Source organism: Adiantum capillus-veneris, chromosome 20 (genome assembly GCF_014529385.1).
Source record: "Adiantum capillus-veneris isolate H3 chromosome 20, ASM1452938v2, whole genome shotgun sequence".
In the NCBI taxonomy this organism is placed as follows: Eukaryota; Viridiplantae; Streptophyta; class Polypodiopsida; order Polypodiales; family Pteridaceae; genus Adiantum; species Adiantum capillus-veneris.
In genome coordinates, this window is record NC_140950.1 from 96557137 (window position 1) to 96575199 (window position 18063).

Genomic DNA, 18063 nt, shown 5'->3' on the forward strand with positions numbered 1-18063 from the left:
TCGATATAGGCAAAAAAAAATCTATGAGGTGTTACGATGAAGAGAGGTGCAATCCTGAGAATGCAAAGAAGGCCTTTTCGCTCTTGAGCTAGATTTGCGACATTGCCCACACAAAATTCCTTGCTAGGCTTCTCTCGATACAGGCAAAAACGTTTTGTGAGAGGACGTACGATGAAGAGAGATGCAATTTGGAGGTAAACAATTTGATAAAAGTACTATGGCATGAGTGCGCCATTAGTAGAGAAGATCCAAACCATAAACCCAGGACTCTCGCAGAGCGCCATGTATACCACTCAGCTAACGTGGCGCAAGTCTCTACAAACGAAGTGCCACAATACTAGCCCGTAATAAGCTTAGGATTGGGGGTCGTCACTATATTGGCCCCATTACCTACAAAGTCCACGAATCTTAAGTCTTGCCACCTCTTCAATCTGGCATTTATCTCTCTCTCTCGGGCTCCAATATATTCCAAAGTCTCCCTCCCTCCCTTCTCTCTCTCTCTCTCTCTCTCTCTCTCTCTCTCTCTCTCTCTCTCTCTCTCTCTCTCTCTCTCGCTCATGTAGTAGTGCCCCATAGTTTGCCAAGATTGCAACAAATTATATTAGAGAGAAAGACAATAAAGGACAAACAACACTTTGGAGGTGGAGTAGTCGATTGTTGATATACCGCCACACGTTGACAAAGTGCAGCATACCTTGGGCTCGGGTTCAAGCTTAACTGGACTTGCTGAAGATTGCAATCATTCAAATGGCTTTTTCAACTCTCATAGACTCCAGAGAGAGAGAGAGAGAGAGAGAGAGAGAGAGAGAGAGAGAGTCTTTGCAACTTTCTTCTTTCCATGTAGGATGGACATGACTCTTGCTTCACGCACACATTGATTAGTTGCGAGGAGGGTTGTGAGGAAACCACTCCTTTTGACCATGAAACATGATGTTGTTGCTAACTCTTGCGTAGATGTCACATTTTTTGAATTCTACAGCTACAAGTTCTTCTGATGCTAGCGTTAGAAAGAGAGAGAGAGAGAGAGAGAGAGAGAGAGAGAGAGAGAGAGAGAGAGAGAGAGAGAGATTTTGCAGTGAAAGTTCCCTACTCTCCACCTACCTCTGCTGCAAAGGATTTATCCTTTCCAATCTCCTGCATTGCATTTGCTTTCTTCATCAGATATTAACGTGTGAGCAAGGACACATCAAGGTTCACATCACAAACCAGAAGATATATAGACGCTTATGACATGGTGCTTTAACTATGACATGTGCATTGTGTACGATATTATGATATATACAAGGCTACCTTCAATGTTTTCTCTTCAATTTGAGCTATGCACCTTGCTTGGGAATCGTCTTACTCTAACTCATCAGGCTTTTGCAAGTGCTTAATAGTTGCAAGATGCAATATTCGACAAAAGATATCCCAACTTTGACTCTCTTTTTCTCTCACCTTTGCATCCAAGGTAGGAGGACCATATAATGGAGGGCCAAATTCAAGCCTACAAAGGCTATGTGCCCGATCAGTAGAGATGGCCGGAGTTGGGGGTAGCCGAACAGCCAAGCTTGGAGGACGTAGCCGTCAGAGGTAGTCGAATAGGCATCTTGCCGTTGCTGGGGGATAATGCCATCTCTCTCTCTCTCTCTCTCTCTCTCTCTCTCTCTCTCTCTCTCTCTCTCTCTCTCTCTCTCTCTCTTTGCACAAAAGCTTATGATTGTCCTTGAGAACTTTTGGTTGCATAGTGGGTTGATTGTGAATGAATCCAAAACAAAGGTTATGCTTGTGAAAACTAATCATAAGGAGAAGCCATGCATTGTGTACAACAATGAGACACTTGAAGTTGTTAAGAGCTTTAAGTACCTTGGCCTTGAGGTTCCGTCCAATCACAAGTGGCATGAATGTGCTATGCGTCGTTTGGAAGCGGGAAAGAGAGAATATTATGCATTTGAGAACATGTGTAATACGGGAAACATCAAGTGTTGGGTTCTTAAGAAGTATCTTTTTGATGCATTGGTGACACCGGTTCTTCTTTATGGAGTTAAAGTGTGGGGCGGGAGCATCTCAAAGTCTACTTGGAAAGAGTCTGAGAATGTCCAAAAGCGTTTTCTTACAAACTTTCTCCGAGTGAAGACACAAACACCATATATGCTCCTACTTCTTGAGTCAAGATGTCTTCCAATTGAGGATATGGGCATGGAAAGGGTTGTGGAGTACATGATAAAGATGCGTCAAAACCCCTCACATCAACTTCCTAAAATTGCATGGGAAGCACGCAAAAAAGTTCAAAAGACGCATAAAAGCAAGATCTTGAGCAGGAGATGGATGTAAGACATAAAGAAGTGGTTTGGGAGATGGGATGCATTACACTTGCTACATGATGCTTCAATTGACTCCCAAGTGAATGAAGTGTTAACCCTCACGGCTCACCGACACCCTATCACCTACGACAGATGTTGTACTATTTACTTGGTAGAGTCAGGTACCGGGCTTTTCGGTCCACTAGGAATGGTTAAGAGTGATCGCCGATGAGAGGCACACTCTAAAACTGGAATGTATAACGTTTGGGTAAGATTGGCTCAGTGTGGGTGCCCACATGTGAACGGGCAAACCCATATAAAAGTCAATCTAAACCTAAAAAACCTCATTCTCTCATTCGTGAAATTGAAGAGTGCTATTGCTCCATCTCCATCTTCTTCTTCTTCATCTCCTTGTGTGTGTGTGTGTGTGTATGCGTGAGAGAGAGAGAGAGAGTGCGATCGAGCATTGCGGTGGCACGACGACGGCGAGGCGGTTGAGCGCGGCGTAGCGGCGTCTCCCTCTTCTTCGCGGTGAGGAATCCTCCACGACAGCAAGCGTAGAGCGGTGAGTGACACACCGTCGCCTTCTTTGAGCTTACTAGTTTAGGCTTGTTGTGTGCTTGGAGCCATTTGTGGCTCACACACAGTGTATCGGCAAGTTCCTTGCATTGACACGTGCGACATACGCGCACATTTTTGGCGCCGTTGCCGGGGAATGCTATACACTAAGCTTGAATGGCACTCTGTGCTTCTTTTGTGGTGCAATTTCAATTGTAGGAAAGGTAAGGAAGGAGGGTGTGTGTGTTGAGAAGAAGGATTTTGTGTTACTACAGTGTTTTTTTTTTTTTTTGTTAATGGAGTTTTTAAAGGTACTATGTTTTTTCTCATATGTAACGTGGTAGTATTAAGGTTGTTAGTTCTGTGTAATGTAATGTACAGTAAGTAGGAAGTAGATCTGTGAGAGCTAATAGAGTGTGTTAGTGTGCAACAATAGGTGTATTAGTTGTAAGTAGGTAGGTAGAGTGTGTGTGTGCTCTCGCGCAGGCCGCGGCGACCTTATCCTTTAAAAAAATAAAAAATTTAAAGGTAGGATCGGGATCGGGAATATCTCCCAGACCCAAGCCCAAGCTCACGCTGACGCTTAGGCATCTATCGCCTTTTAAAATTACGAATTTTAGCTTCACACGTAGCTAAAATTGACTTTTTGGAGGACCAACGGAGCTTCAGGTGACTGAACGTTGTGCTGTAAAGCACACCGCGACCCTCTGAGTGATACGCTCATTTTGAGCTATTACACACTTTAATCAAAAAAATCGATCATTAAAAAACATTTAAAACGTAAAAAACATGAGTGAAATCGGACGCTTAAAAAAGTAAGCGGTTAACCTTCGAGGTTATTCACCGATGCTTGTAGGGTGCCAAAGGCACATGCATTTGCGCTCTGGTTGTGTGCTAGAGACGGAGCAACTAGAGAGAATTTCGACTTACGCGAGTTCTCGATATCCACCTACTTTAGGTTCCGGGCCCTCGGCGGGGACCCAAGGTAGTACAAACCAAGACCCGAACATAGCGGCTAGTGACTCTTCCTCTGACTACGACGTCATGGAGGGTTTCCCAATGCCTAATCCCGATAGCTCAAGCCAAGACATGCATACCATGGGCCCGCAGTCCGGGCCGAGCATGCTTAGCCGCTTGAAGGAAACCTTTAGTAGAGCCACTCACTCCGAACATGGAGTTAATGATGTAAATGAGGGGGGTGGGGAAGTAAATTCTCCATTCATGACCAACGTAGAGCCTATGCCCTTAGAGAATGTGCACGTGAATACTTCATTCACTGCACCTCCTGAATCTTCAGAGCTATTCCCCTCCGAGGTCATATTACCCGATGGTAGAAGCCTTGCCGAAGTGCAAGAGGTTGAGCGGTATATCCTTGCAGTGAGGGAAAAGGAAATTGAGAGCTTACGGAAGGTAGAGCAACGAAGATTTTTAAAATCGAAAGGTCCTATGTCAATATCTTTGCTAAGAGAGCAATCGAGTGCTCCTGACTTAGCAACCGCTAAGGGCCAACCCCTAGAAAGCAACATTGCATCTAGCTCAAAGGACACCCCTAGCACCTCAATCCTAGCTGGAGCGTTCTTAAATGATAACTGGGAGTACGAACTACAAACGCAAACTCTGACCGACCTATACATAGGTCACACCTATCACGTGGGTTGGCTAGATGTTCTAAATCCACAATGGGTGCTACTAGTGTGGAGGATCAACAACAAAGAGTTTGTGAGTTCATCCGTAGGGTGATTGAGTTAGAGAGATAGAACAAGGGGATCAACATGCCTTCAACAGGTCTCATGAGATTCTTGGATACAGGAAAGATTAAACAACCGACCTTATCGCAAATGGAGACTCCCTCGGTAAGTCCGATGGATCCTTCTTGTTGTTTCTCCAGGGGTCTCGGTGCAATCTAAGCCCACAAGTGATAGCTTTACCTTTCCAAGTCTAGCTCATCTTTCCCTTGATGACACCACGGCTACCATGCCTACCCAATGATGGGCATGCCAAGAAACACGCCATGGATCGCATTTGTTAGTAAAGCACCACTACATGGTAGCTCAATGCCTACAACAGTACCTACAAGTGTGTATCAATCGTATGCACCTATGGGTCATTGCACTCATGTAGTTCCTACCCTTCCCATTGTTTCAACAACCTATGCTCCACAACCACAACACCCAAGCTCTTATTTCCATGGGACTATACCGGCTAGCATTAGCATGTCACATCCGACGTTTGCTATGCCTAGAGCCACACATATGAACTATGGACCACCACATGGCACAACATTGTACCCAACGTGGAACCCAAGGGCTTCCTATGCGCCAAGCCCAATGCCAATACCTACTCCACATGTAGTCTCTGGAGCACCTCCACCCACGGTGCGTGCTCACTTAGGTGACTTGGCAACATTTGCTTAAGTTATTGGTCGATCTATTGCTGAGAATATGCGTAACACGCCTGATAGAGAGCCTAGAAGTAAGGTAGTACAAATAGCCAAGCTCACACAAAACTTTTGTGGAGACGGGGATGTGAGAAGCATATCGAAGTGTTTGAACAAATATGCGATTCTCTAGGGGAACACAATGACCTGCATAAGAGTAATGCTTTAAGCCTAACCTTAAGTGGGAAGGCAAGGGATTGGTATATTACCTTAAGGGTGGAAGAAAAAACGATTTATCCTACTCTTAGGAGTCTGTTCTTGAAAGAATACGTACGAGAGGGAGTACTTTGGGGTGTAGCCTCTCAACTCCAGAAAGCCCAACGAGAGGAAGGAGAGTCGGTGAGAGACTTTATTAGTCGCTTGAAGCATTTGAATTCTCGTTGTAATCCAAATGAGCGCTTCAACAATAACCAATTGCTTGATAGATTCATTAGGGGATTACGACATGAGGATATCTACAATGGCCTAGTCATTAGAGGTATCACCACTTGGGAAGTAGTCACCCGATTCAATTGGAGGATAATTTAATGATTCAAGGAGAAAGAGTGTCTGTTGAGCCTAAATCTATTAGCTCGCAAGCATCAGTGCATCAACCAATGACCCTAAAGCCTATTGCTAAGGAGCCAAAGATATCTGAGATGACTTTAGCAGATCTCACCAAGGCCATTCAATAGAGTCTTAGAGACAATCGTGCTCCGCAAAACAATCATATGTATCCAAGAGGGGAGCAACAATGGTGCTCAGTATGCTATGGACCGCATAGTACCAGTGAATGCCCTACTTTTAGAGTAAAATTCAATGGGAACTGCAATGCCTGTGGGAGGTATGTTCATCAAGCTAAGGATTGCATAGTATTTAAGCGCGCGATGGCCAATAGACCAACCTTAGCATGGACAAACCCACCTCGAGTGCCTGCATTGATGCCGGCCCCAACTCTTGAACAAACAACACAACACATGGTCCCTAGGGCCCAAAATGTTGTTCAAACAACACCCTTACCACCTCCAGTGCTAGGACCGCAACCACCACATCCGAGAATCACTTCTGTGAATCAAGTGGGTTGTGAGTCATCTATTACTTGTTTGGAAGGCTGTGAGGAAGATATAGACCGTAATATTGCCTATGGGATGGATGTGCTTGAAGAAAGTCCACAATACTACATGGAGGACTATTGGGGACAAGTCAAACCTGTATATCAAGTAGCTGCTCTTGCGGAAAGAGGCCAAAACATCAATTACACTGCTAAGAGACCACCTCTTCAATGCTATGAGTGTGGAGATCCACATTGTGTAGCCGAGTGTCCTATTAGGCTACAAAATAACGCCACACTAATGCAAACCAATCAAGCGAGCACATTTACAATGCTGATACTCATGTGTAATCGATGTGGCATAGATCATTTGATTGCCCAATGCCCAAATAATCCAAATTCACCGAAGATCACGCCATTAAACTTGATTGAAGTTACCAAGGAGTCATCACAAAGTACACATGTGGTACCAGTAAACGTACTCACACGATCGATGCTCCAAAAACAGAATTATATTCTGGAGGAAAGAGACACGACATCAATTGCCCAATCTCAGAAAAAGAAGAAAACATGAAGAAAGAGATCGCAAAAAGCAGCGAAGTCAAACCCCAATTCAAAGACCAACATAGGAACTGGTGACGACCCCGTAATATGAACGACGCTGAAGAAGATTCTGATTCAGGTGAAACCATGGAGACCAAAACGACCACTAAGATAGAAACCAGCAAGGAAGATCTTCATGAGCCACAATGGCCAGGATCCAAGAAGAAGATAGGAACTTATCCAAACCCTATAGGGGAGATTGATCGAGTCAAGCAATTAAGGAGTTTGGTAGAAGATACCCAAAGGGATCTAGAACCAGCACCTAGGCAGATCCAGATTACAGACACCGTGTTCCCTACGCAACAGCAACCTCACCAAGTCCATAGACCCTTAGCTATACCTAGTGTCATCCAAGAACAAAGTGACTTAAAGTCATGGGAAAGTGGGCGTACTCACTTCTTGATGGAAAGAATGTTTACAGAGGGACTACCTGATCCTATCGAAGAAATGGAGATCCCATCTTCCCCACGTCAAGGAACTGAACCCCAAAAGGTGTCGTTAAACATTGCCAAATTGATGGATTTCATGTCTTCAGAAGTTAGAACCACCATCATGTCCAAACTATATAAAGACCCTGAGCTAGTCTCAGCTCTTCGAGCCTTCCTCAATGGAGAACTAAAGTTTGGGCTACCACAATTTTCACAGATGGATGGAGCTGGGGAGATGCCAATAGAGGAGGAACACTTAGATCCACAACCCAACGTAGATGAGAACCTTGTTATAGAAATACCTGTTAACAAGTTGGGACAATACTTTGAGGGTGATGAATTTTATGCGACCATACCAATCACACTACTAAGGGATTAATTGTGAAGAGAATCCTTGATGGTGGCGCTGGGGTTAGCATTGTGACTAAAAATTGCTCGAAAACTATGGGAAGACCTCACCTTGCGACCACAACCATTGTAGTGAAGATGGCCAATGGGTCTATTGTTAAACCTATTGGGATGCTAGAAGACCTCAAGATCAAGGTCTTTGGACATAAAATAAGAGTTACCTTCATTGTTATGGATTTCTCCAAGCACACTATGGCATCGGAGATGATCTTAGGACGTCCTTTCATGGGGGAAGCGAAAATGGTGCATGACTGGTCTAAAAACCATGTCTACTTGCCAATTCCAAGATTCTGTCATTAGAGTGGATTTTGTGACTGGTCGAGCACATCCCCTAGGAAACAAGTTTATAATTGATCATAGATCTGACACCACAGTTCACTCGGCCCCATTGCAGTATTGTTACACGTGTAAAGCGGACACTGATGTTGGGGAAGACTCTCCTTATATGGATGTACTATTTGGGATGACTGAGTCGGACAATGTGGATTGGGTCCACCTAGCAGCAACCAAAGACACTTGGGGAAATAGGGGGACGACCTGGGTAACACCTGAGGGCGATGAAAGGCCACCACTCGTACCTTTAAATATGCTAGAAGCAATGTATATAGCTTTTGACAAGACTCATCCTCATATAATAAAGAAAACATACAAGTGGGTCCCTAAATCTTCTTTAGCGACCATGGTTGATGCTAAAAAACAAAAGCCTTGTAAGAAACATCCCACTCTCCCCAAGAAATGTAAGGAAATATGGTGTTGGATTTCTAAACGACTATTGGAAGCCCAAGGCTACTATCAGGGAAATGATCAAATATGGGTACCAAAACATAGATTGTGTTCTTACCTGTCACCTGACCTATGTCAGTCAAACCCTGTGATGACGACAAAGCCGATGAAAGATCATCGGAAAGGAAAAATCACAGAACACCATACACCGGATCCGCAGCTAGTATGGGTTCCCAAGCGAGAAAGGCTTGTTTTTCTCAACTCAACCATAGAAAAAACGAATAAAGCTTCTAGATCCTCATGTAATGCATCCATAGAGGTAAAAGCTTCTCCATAGACTCCACCTACAATAGTGGACCTCCATGAAGCTACAAAGAAATCCACACCTCCTAGTGTTCAAGAATCACCTGATGAACCACTTCAAGTTCGATCCTGGGAGAGTACCTTACCACCCTTGCAACTCGACGAGGCACCTAAGGTAATAGAAAACTACTGGCAAAAATCCTCACCTAATACCAACTGGAACGATTGGTTTCAAAGGGTGACGAGCACATTTCAAATGGTATGACCTACCCAAGGAAGGGAGGAGTGTTTGCTAACATCCATCATTCACTTGCTTCCCTCTCAACCTTCCTCCTTGACCTCTCAATCTTCCAATCTTAGGGAATGTATATATAAAGCCTTATACTCACAAAAATAATAAAGAGCAAGAGCAATTAGAAACGAGTATGCACAATCAAAGTAAAAGCATTGACCCAAACCTACACATTCACATCCGGTTCACTGAAACAGAAACCTATGTCATAAAGCACCTTTGATCCTCATCACTCGAGTGATGGAGGGTAGGTAGGATTAGTACAATCAAAGTGTTTCTGTTTTAGAGTTTACTGATGTAGCAAAGTTCTTTTTTCCCCCACTAATGTGCCTCCTAGAGGTATTCTTTGTGTTTCCTCGTGTGTACAGGAATGTGTTGCTGTTGTTAGGATTTGGACCTTCATGAAATCTTTCTCGTTCACACTTCAAATCAAGCGCTACCATCAACACAAACAGGTGTTTCTTATCCATTAGCATTGCCCCTTATCTTTTTGCATCCATGTTTGTCTGCTTTAATTGTGATTGGTAGCATAATATTCAGTGCATTTGCTTAGTATCAAACATTAAATTCAATGTATTTTTTTTGTCATAATCACTTGTCTACGTTTGAAAATTAAGCAGTCTGACTAAGCTAGTTTGACCAAGCTAGGTGTTAGAGATCTTCTCTTAATATCACGGGGAATGCCCTCCTAATAATCAATGGTTACTTAGGTTCTTAATCCGATTTAGGCAGCATTGTGTGAAATGTACTAGGGCTTTCTAGTGGGCTTAGTCCCTATTGACCTTTAGCTTAAGTATTATAAAGGGAGTTTACTAGTGTGATGAGCCTGGGGAGGGTAACAATGTTATATGACCCCCCAAAGTTACAAAATTAAAATGCTGAAAACGAACAAACAAAAAATCAAAGTGCCACAATGTAAAATCTTAAGCTGAAAGAGAAATCTCAGCTTGATTTGGTACTTCACTCACATGTATTGCCTATGGTACTAGAGCCCTAGAGGTTCCCAGTGTGGGCGCTTTTCCTTGAAAAGCAAAAAACCCAAGGCATACAAAATAAGCACACACATCAAAATTGAATCACTGTGAAAAGACTTTGGGGGGTCAAAGAAAAAGTAATCAGTCAGGCGATGATTTCATGAGAAATTCCTTTTATCGTAGCTTAACTACAAGGTCTTCTAGGTATAGCCTTTAGTCAGCCCTCTGACATGAAATACTTGGCTCTCGCGATTAAACAACTTAATTGACCAGAGAAAATTGAGAAGATTGCCCATGGTATTAATAGTCGATCTTTAATACCTTTCGACCGTTAAATTAGCCACCCCACAGTTGTTCAATTGTTTACCTTTACAACTGTTTATGCGTTTGATTATATTGCAATTTAATGTTTATGGATAACAAATGGTTTAAAATTTTGTTACCAATCAAATTGTCTGCCTACAACTGCATATGCTTTTTAATTGTATATAAGAATGCAATTACTATGCCAATGTTGTTTGATTTTGCAGTGACTGAAGAAGGCTAAGGACACTCATCTCAAAGGCTCTTCCACCTCGACGAACGAGCTTCAACTCAATAGCTTTCGAGGACGAAATCTACATCAGGAAGGGGAGCATGTTAACCCTCACGGCTCACGGACACCCTATCACCTACGACAGATGTTGTAATATTTACTTGGTAGAGTCAGGTACCGGGCTTGTCGGTCCAATAGGAATGGTTAAGAGTGATCGCCGATGAGAGGCACACTCTAAAACTGGAATGTATAACGTTTGGGTAAGATTGGCTAAGTGTGGGCACCCAAATGTGAACGGGCGAACCTATATAAAAGTCAATCTAAACCTAAAAAACCTCATTCTCTCATTTGTGCAATTGAAGAGTGCTCTTGCTCCATCTCCATCTCCATCTTCTTCTTCTTCATCTCCTTGTGTGTGTGTGCATGCATGAGAGAGAGAGAGAGAGAGAGAGAGAGAGAGAGAGAGAGAGAGAGAGAGAGAGAGAGAGAGAGAGAGAGAGAGAGAGAGTGCGATCAAGCATTGCGGTGGCACGACGATGGCGAGGCGGTTGAGCGCGGCGTAGCGACGTCTCCCTCTTCTTCGTGGCGAGGAATCCTCCACGACAGCAAGCGTAGAACGGTGAGTGACACACCATCGCCTTCTTTGAGCTTACTAGTTTAGGCTTGTTGTGTGCTTGGAGCCATTTGTGGCTCGCACATAGTGTGTCAGCAAGTTCCTTGCATTGACACGTGCGACATACGCGCACATGAAGCTTTTCTACAACGCCAATGTATTAAGGCTTGGGAGAAATCCGGTGGGTCATGCTTCATACATTACACCACCCATATTGCCCACAACTACAAAACCATGTTCTTCACTGAAAGAGGAAACCGTACTCACACTTACATGCTTGAGCCTATTCCCTTGTCGGTGATACGCACTATTGCAACCATTCGGCTTAGCTCCCACTTCCTTCGATGCGAGATAGGGCGTTGGGGCAATGGAGAAGAGTCAAATCGACTGTGCACATTATGCTCACTGCAAGTTCGAGAGTCTGAGTACCACACACTACTAGAGTGCTCAGCTTTTGATCACATCCAAAATTGCTTCTCTCACATTTTCAGCCATAACTTAGACCTACACACTTTCCTCTCCCATCCAAAGTGTGGGCTCTCTATTGTGACTCTCATCACCACAATTTTGGAGCATCAAGAGTCACTCATCAGCCATTCACATACTACATCAAATGTAACTTTGGTTCCATAGGTCATATTTGACCTCCAAGGATGATAATAAAATCTCTCTCTCTCTCTCTCTCTCTCTCTCTCTCTCTCTCTCTCTCTCTCTCTCAGTTTACCACGACGTTAAAATTTTTCCTCTTCTTCTTTCTTTAAGCGCAACAAAAAATTGAGAGGTATGGCGGTCAATGTCGCTGTCGGCGGTGGTGCAAGTGCGTAGAGTGGCAATGAAGGCTATGGTGGAGGTGCTGCAGCATGGAGTTAAAGCAATAGTATCAGTATGTAGAGCCATGGAGAGAGGTCGGTGCGTATGAGGCTGAAGCTACAGTTAGTAGCAGCAATAGCGGGCAGTATTTAGATCTAGGAGGAGATGCCCGGCCATACAAGGCTTTCACTGCAGGCGATGATGGAGGTGCTACAATAGCAGGCACTATGTGGAGCTAGACAGAGAGGCCACACCAACATATGCAGCTGGAACTATAGCCAATGACATGAATATCTATGATGCAGCACGGTTGCTGCTATTGGCTAATGTGGATGTCTTCTACTGAAGGTCCGTCGAGATGAAGGCCCTAATGGAGAGAGAGAGAGAGAGAGAGAGAGAGAGAGAGAGAGAGAGAGAGAGAGAGAGAGAGAGAGAGAGAGAGAGAGAGAGAGAGAGAGAGAGAGAGAGAGAGAGAGAGAGAGAGAGAGAGAGAGATGTTTCAATAGCTTCCACTTCGGATTGGCCACTAGAAAGGAACATGATTCCAGGCACTGCAGGATGTACACTCCTCTTCAGCATGTTCAGTGTGTACTCATCAACCTTCTTAGGAGAAGCCCTATCCTTGCACTCGGCACTAGGGGTGACCATGCTGGGCTTCAGGAGCATACCCTTATACATCACCTTTTTTTTTTTTGCCAAGAAGTAGAACACTCAGCCTTAGCTAGCGTCCTACCAATCCCATGATCTGCATCTCTCTCTCTCTCTCTCTCTCTCTCTCTCTCTCTCTCTCTCTCTCTATCATAACTTCTTCATCCAAACTCCGATTTGGGTGATCTATAGCCTCAATTGAAGAGCACAAATCCCTCTACGCATTGATAATGCTCGCACAAAAACATTGCAACATGACAATCAACAATTTGATATGCCATACAATTCAAGGGAGCTGGAGGAAGTTTACTTGTATGATCGTTCTTCAATGGATGAGAAAGAACCAGATCACTATGGAAATTTACTTTTACACATGTGTAATAGCACGGGTATGCTCATTGCCAATGGTGTATCTTTGTGGAGTGGAACCAATGGATTTACATGTAGGAGACATAATGGGGACATTGTGATTGACTATATGCTACTCTCCGAAGCCATCATGTATTGCATAAAGAGTTTTATGTTTGGCCAATGGACCCCGAAATTCGACCATCGCACCTTATGTATTGACCTTTCATGTGGAGAAGCAACTAAGCACGATAATCTCAGCCAAAGGAAAGAGAAATTATCACTATGTATAGATTTCAAACGAGCACCAATGTACATTGAAACGGTTGAGCAAAAATTATGGCATATTGAAGAAGCTTCAATATGATGCACCATTGGAAACTAAATTTCAAGCTTTCAAGAAATTTATTTTTTCTTGTGCCGAAGAATGTTTTGCTATAACGCATCTCCATGGTATCAACAAAGATAGATCACGCAAAAGGTGGTTTGATAAAGAATGTCAAGATGCTCAAAAGTTCTTGATAAAGCTTGATGCAACTATGGACAAAGATAACTATCAAAGTCATTTTCATACATACAAGGCATTGATTCAAAAGATGGGAAGTAAAGCAGCAACTTTTTCAAGTCCAAGAAAAGGCACATGCATGTGTAAGATTTTGGAGAAACTTGAGGGGAAAGTGGGTTGAGAATTTTGGTAACTTGAGTCTTGTGGATATGTACACACATTGTAGGCAATTATATGAGCAAGCAAATGCTGAAAAAATGCCATTTTATGATCCACTCCCGTGCATGCCCTCTTTTTTTACTATTGAGGATGTATGCAATGGGCTTGAAAAGTTGGCCACTTGCAAAGCGGGAGATCTTCAAGGTATCAAGCCAGAGATGATCAAATGGACAGGAGATTTTACCCATGAGTTGATGCGTGATATGTTTAACCTTGCACTTCAACATGGTATGCCTTATGATTGGAGTACTAATTGGGTTAAGCCTTTGCATAAAGGAGGGGATGTAAAGAATGTAAACAACTACCGGACTATAATGATTGGGTCTCTTATGGCAAAGTTGTTTGGGTGCATAATGGAGATGAAATTGAGTGATTGGGCTGAAGATAATGACAAGAGTGCAAAGGGACAAGCGGGTTTTCGTCGATGCTATAGCACCATTGATCATCTTGTCACTCTTCGTGTTCTCATGGAGGAAAGTCGGTTGAAAGGCAAACGATTGTATTGTTGTTTTGTGGACTTTAAGAAAGCCTTTGATATGATTCCATGTAACAATTTGTGGAGAAGGATGGAAGAACTCCAAGTGCCAAGTGAGTTTATGCTTGTGGTTTCTCGAATCTATGAGAAGGTGGTTTATCAATTGCGCATGGGAAGAGAAATTTTAGAAATTTTTGTAAGCACTATTGGGGTTAAACAAGGATGTCTGTTGTCACCAACTCTCTTTGGTCTATGTACCGATGGAACAAATGGTACTTGACTTTATGCAAGAAGAAGGCATTAAAGAGGTCACTATTTGCAATGTGGAATCATGCTTTTGTTGTATGCGGATGATGTAGTGCTTCTAGCACACACTTTAGAAGATGCACAAAAGTTTATTGTTGTCCTTGAGAACTTTTGCTTGCATAGTGGGCTGATTGTGAATGAATCCAAAACAAAGGTTATGCTTGTGAAAACCAACCATAAGGAGAAGCTATGCATTGTGTACAACAAGGAGACACTTGAAGTTGTTGAGAGCTTTAAGTACCTTGGCCTTGAGGTTCCGTCCAATCACAAGTGGCATGAATGTGCTATGAATCGTTTGGAAGCGGGAAAGAGAGCATATTATGCATTTGAGAACATGTGTAATGCGGGAAACATCAAGTGTTGGGTTCTCAAGAAGTATCTTTTTGATGCATTGGTGACACCGGTTCTTCTTTATGGAGTTGAAGTGTGGCGCGGGAGCATCTCAAAGTCTACTTGGAAAGAGTTTGAGAATGTCCAAAAGCGTTTTCTTACAAAGTTTCTCTAAGTGAAGACACAAACACCATATATGCTCCTACTTCTTGAGTCGAGATGTCTTCCAATTGACGTTATGGGCATGGAAAGGGTTGTGGAGTACATGATAAAGATGCGTCAAAACCCCTCACATTGACTTTCTACAATTGCATGAAAAGCAAGCAAAAAAGTTCAAAAGACGCATAAAAGCAAGATCTTGAGCAGGGGATGGATGCAAGACATAAAGAAGTGATGGGATGCATTACACTTGCTACATGATGCTTCAATTGACTCCTAAGTGAATGAAGCTTTTCTACAACGCCAATGTATTATGGCTTGGGAGAAATCCGGTGGGTCACGCTTCATACATTACACCACCCATATTGCTCCCAACTACAAAACCATGTTCTTCGCTGAAAGAGGAAACCGTACTCACACTTACATGCTTGAGCCTATCCCCTTGTCGGCGATAGGCATTATTGCAGCCATTCGGCTTAGCTCCCATTTCCTTCGATGTGAGATAGGGCATTGGGGCAATGGAGAAGAGTCAAATCGACTCCGCACAGTATGCTCACTGCATGTTCGAGAGTCTGAGTACCACACCTACTAGAGTGCTTAGCTTTTAGTCACATTTGAACTTGCTTCTCTCACATTTTCAGCCATAACTTAGACCTACACACTTTCCTCTCCCAGCTAGAGTGTGGGCTCTCCATTGCGACTCTCATCACCACAATTTTGGAGCATCAAGAGTCACTCATTAGCCATACACATACTACATCACATGTAACTTTGATCCCATAGGTCATATTTGACCTCCGAGGACGATAATAAAATCTATCTATCTATCTCTCCCTCTCTCTCTCTCTCTCTCTCTCTCTCTCTCTCTCTCTCTCCCACAACATCGAGTATCAATTTGTGTTGGAGTAAAAATGGGTAGAGAGAGACATAGAGAGGGAGAGAGAGAGACATTGTGACATATATTCTGCCTCTATGTGCAACCCTTGCCAAATGAGCAACCAAATTTGAGCGCCGCCAAGAGGAGCTCCCCCCCCCCCCCCCCAACATTGAGCATCAATTTATGTTGCAATAAAAAACGGGTAGAGAGAGACATAGAAGGGGGAGAGAGAGAGAGAGACCTTGCGACATATATTCCGCCTCTATGTGCAACCCTTGCCAAATGATCAACCAAATTTGAGTGCCGCCAAGAGGAGATACATGGTTGTGTGTGTGTGGTGTGTGTGAGAGAGAGAGAGAGAGAGAGAGAGAGAGAGAGAGAGAGAGAGAGAGAGAGAGAGAGAGAGAGAGAGAGAGAGAGAGAGAGAGAGAGAGAGGAAGGTGGGTGGGTTTTGGGGGGGGGGGGGGGAGAGGCTTCTCAGATGAGGTTCATGGGAGGCAACGCCTTATATGGAGCAACATATCTCTCAAGGCAACGCTGAAGTGAGGACATCGACCGAGCAACTAAATTATTTGTGAGTTTGTGTTAGAAGTCTGGCTGCTTGGGGCTTTGCTTGTGGTGGCAATTGTCCCATCACTTGGATGCCCAACACTCGCTGACAAAAAAGAATTTAGCCAGTTTGAAACCAAGGTGGAGGGTAGAGAGAGACGAGAGAATTTTTGTTGATGGTGATCCACTTCTACCACTTCTGAGAGTTGGCCGATGGTCAAGGAAGCTTAGTGCTACTATTTATTAGTCTAATAACCTAATAAATTTCCAATAATGTTATAATATAATTACTTTAATCAATCCTATTCAGCATGGAGGATTTTGAGTGCCACGATTTTGAGAACCAGGAACATGCCCCAATACTGTGGCAGCAAAAATGGGAGGGAGCGCCTTTTCGCTCTTGAGCTTTGCAACATTGCCCACGCAAAATTCCTGGCGAGGCTCCTCTCGATATAGGCAAAAAAAATCTATGAGGCGTTACAATGAAAGTGGTGCAATCCTGAGAATGTAAAGAAGGCCTTTTCGCGCTTGAGCTAGATTTGCGACATTGCCCACACAAAATTCCTTGCTAGGCTTCTCTGGATACAGGTAAAAACTTACGATGAAGAGAGATGCAATTTGGAGGTAAACAATGTGATAAAAGTACTATGGCATGAGTGCGCTAGTAGTAGAGCAGATCCAAACCATTAACCTAACGTCTTGCAGAGCACCATGTATACCACTCAGCTAACGTGGCCCAAGTGTCTCTCCAAACGAAGTGCCACAATACTAGCCCGTAATAAGCTTAGGATTGGGGGTCTTCACTATATTGGCCCTATTACCTACAAATTTTTCTACAAAGTTCAAGACTCTTAAGTCTTGCCACCCTCTTCAATCACGCATTTATCTTTCTCTCGGGCTTCAATAAATTCCAAAGTCTCTCTCTCTCTCTCTCTCTCTCTCTCTCTCTCTCTCTCTCTCTCTCTCTCTTTCTCTCTCTCTCTCTCTCTCTCTCATGTCGTAGTGCCCCGTAGTTTGCCAAGATTGAAACAAATTATATTAGAGAGAAAGACAATAGAGGACATACTAGACAACACTTTGGAGTTGGAGAAGTCAATTTAGATACCACCACACGTTGACAAAGTGCAACATACCTTGGGCTCGGGTTCAAGCTTAACTGGAGTTGCTAAAGATTGCAATCATTCAAATGGATTTTTCAACTCTCATAGACCCCCCCCCCCCCCCCCCCCCCCCCCCCCACACACACACACACACACACACACACACACACACACACACACACACACACACACACACACACACACACACACACACACAGCGAGAGAGAGAGAGAGAGAGAGAGAGAGAGAGAGAGGAGAGAGAGAGGAGAGAGAGAGAGAGAGAGAGAGAGAGAGAGAGAGAGAGGTTTTGGGGGGGGTGGGAGGCTTCTTAATTAGATGAGGTGCATGGAAGGCAACGCCTTATATGGAGCAACATATCTCTCAATGCAACCGTAAAGTGAGGACGTCGACCGAGCAAGTAAATTGTTTGTGAGTTTGTGTTAGAAGTCTAGCTGCTTGGGGCTTTGCTTGCGGTGGCAATTGTTCGATCACTTGGATGCCTGAGACTTGCTTATAGAAAATAATTTAGCCACTTTGAAACCAAGGTGGAG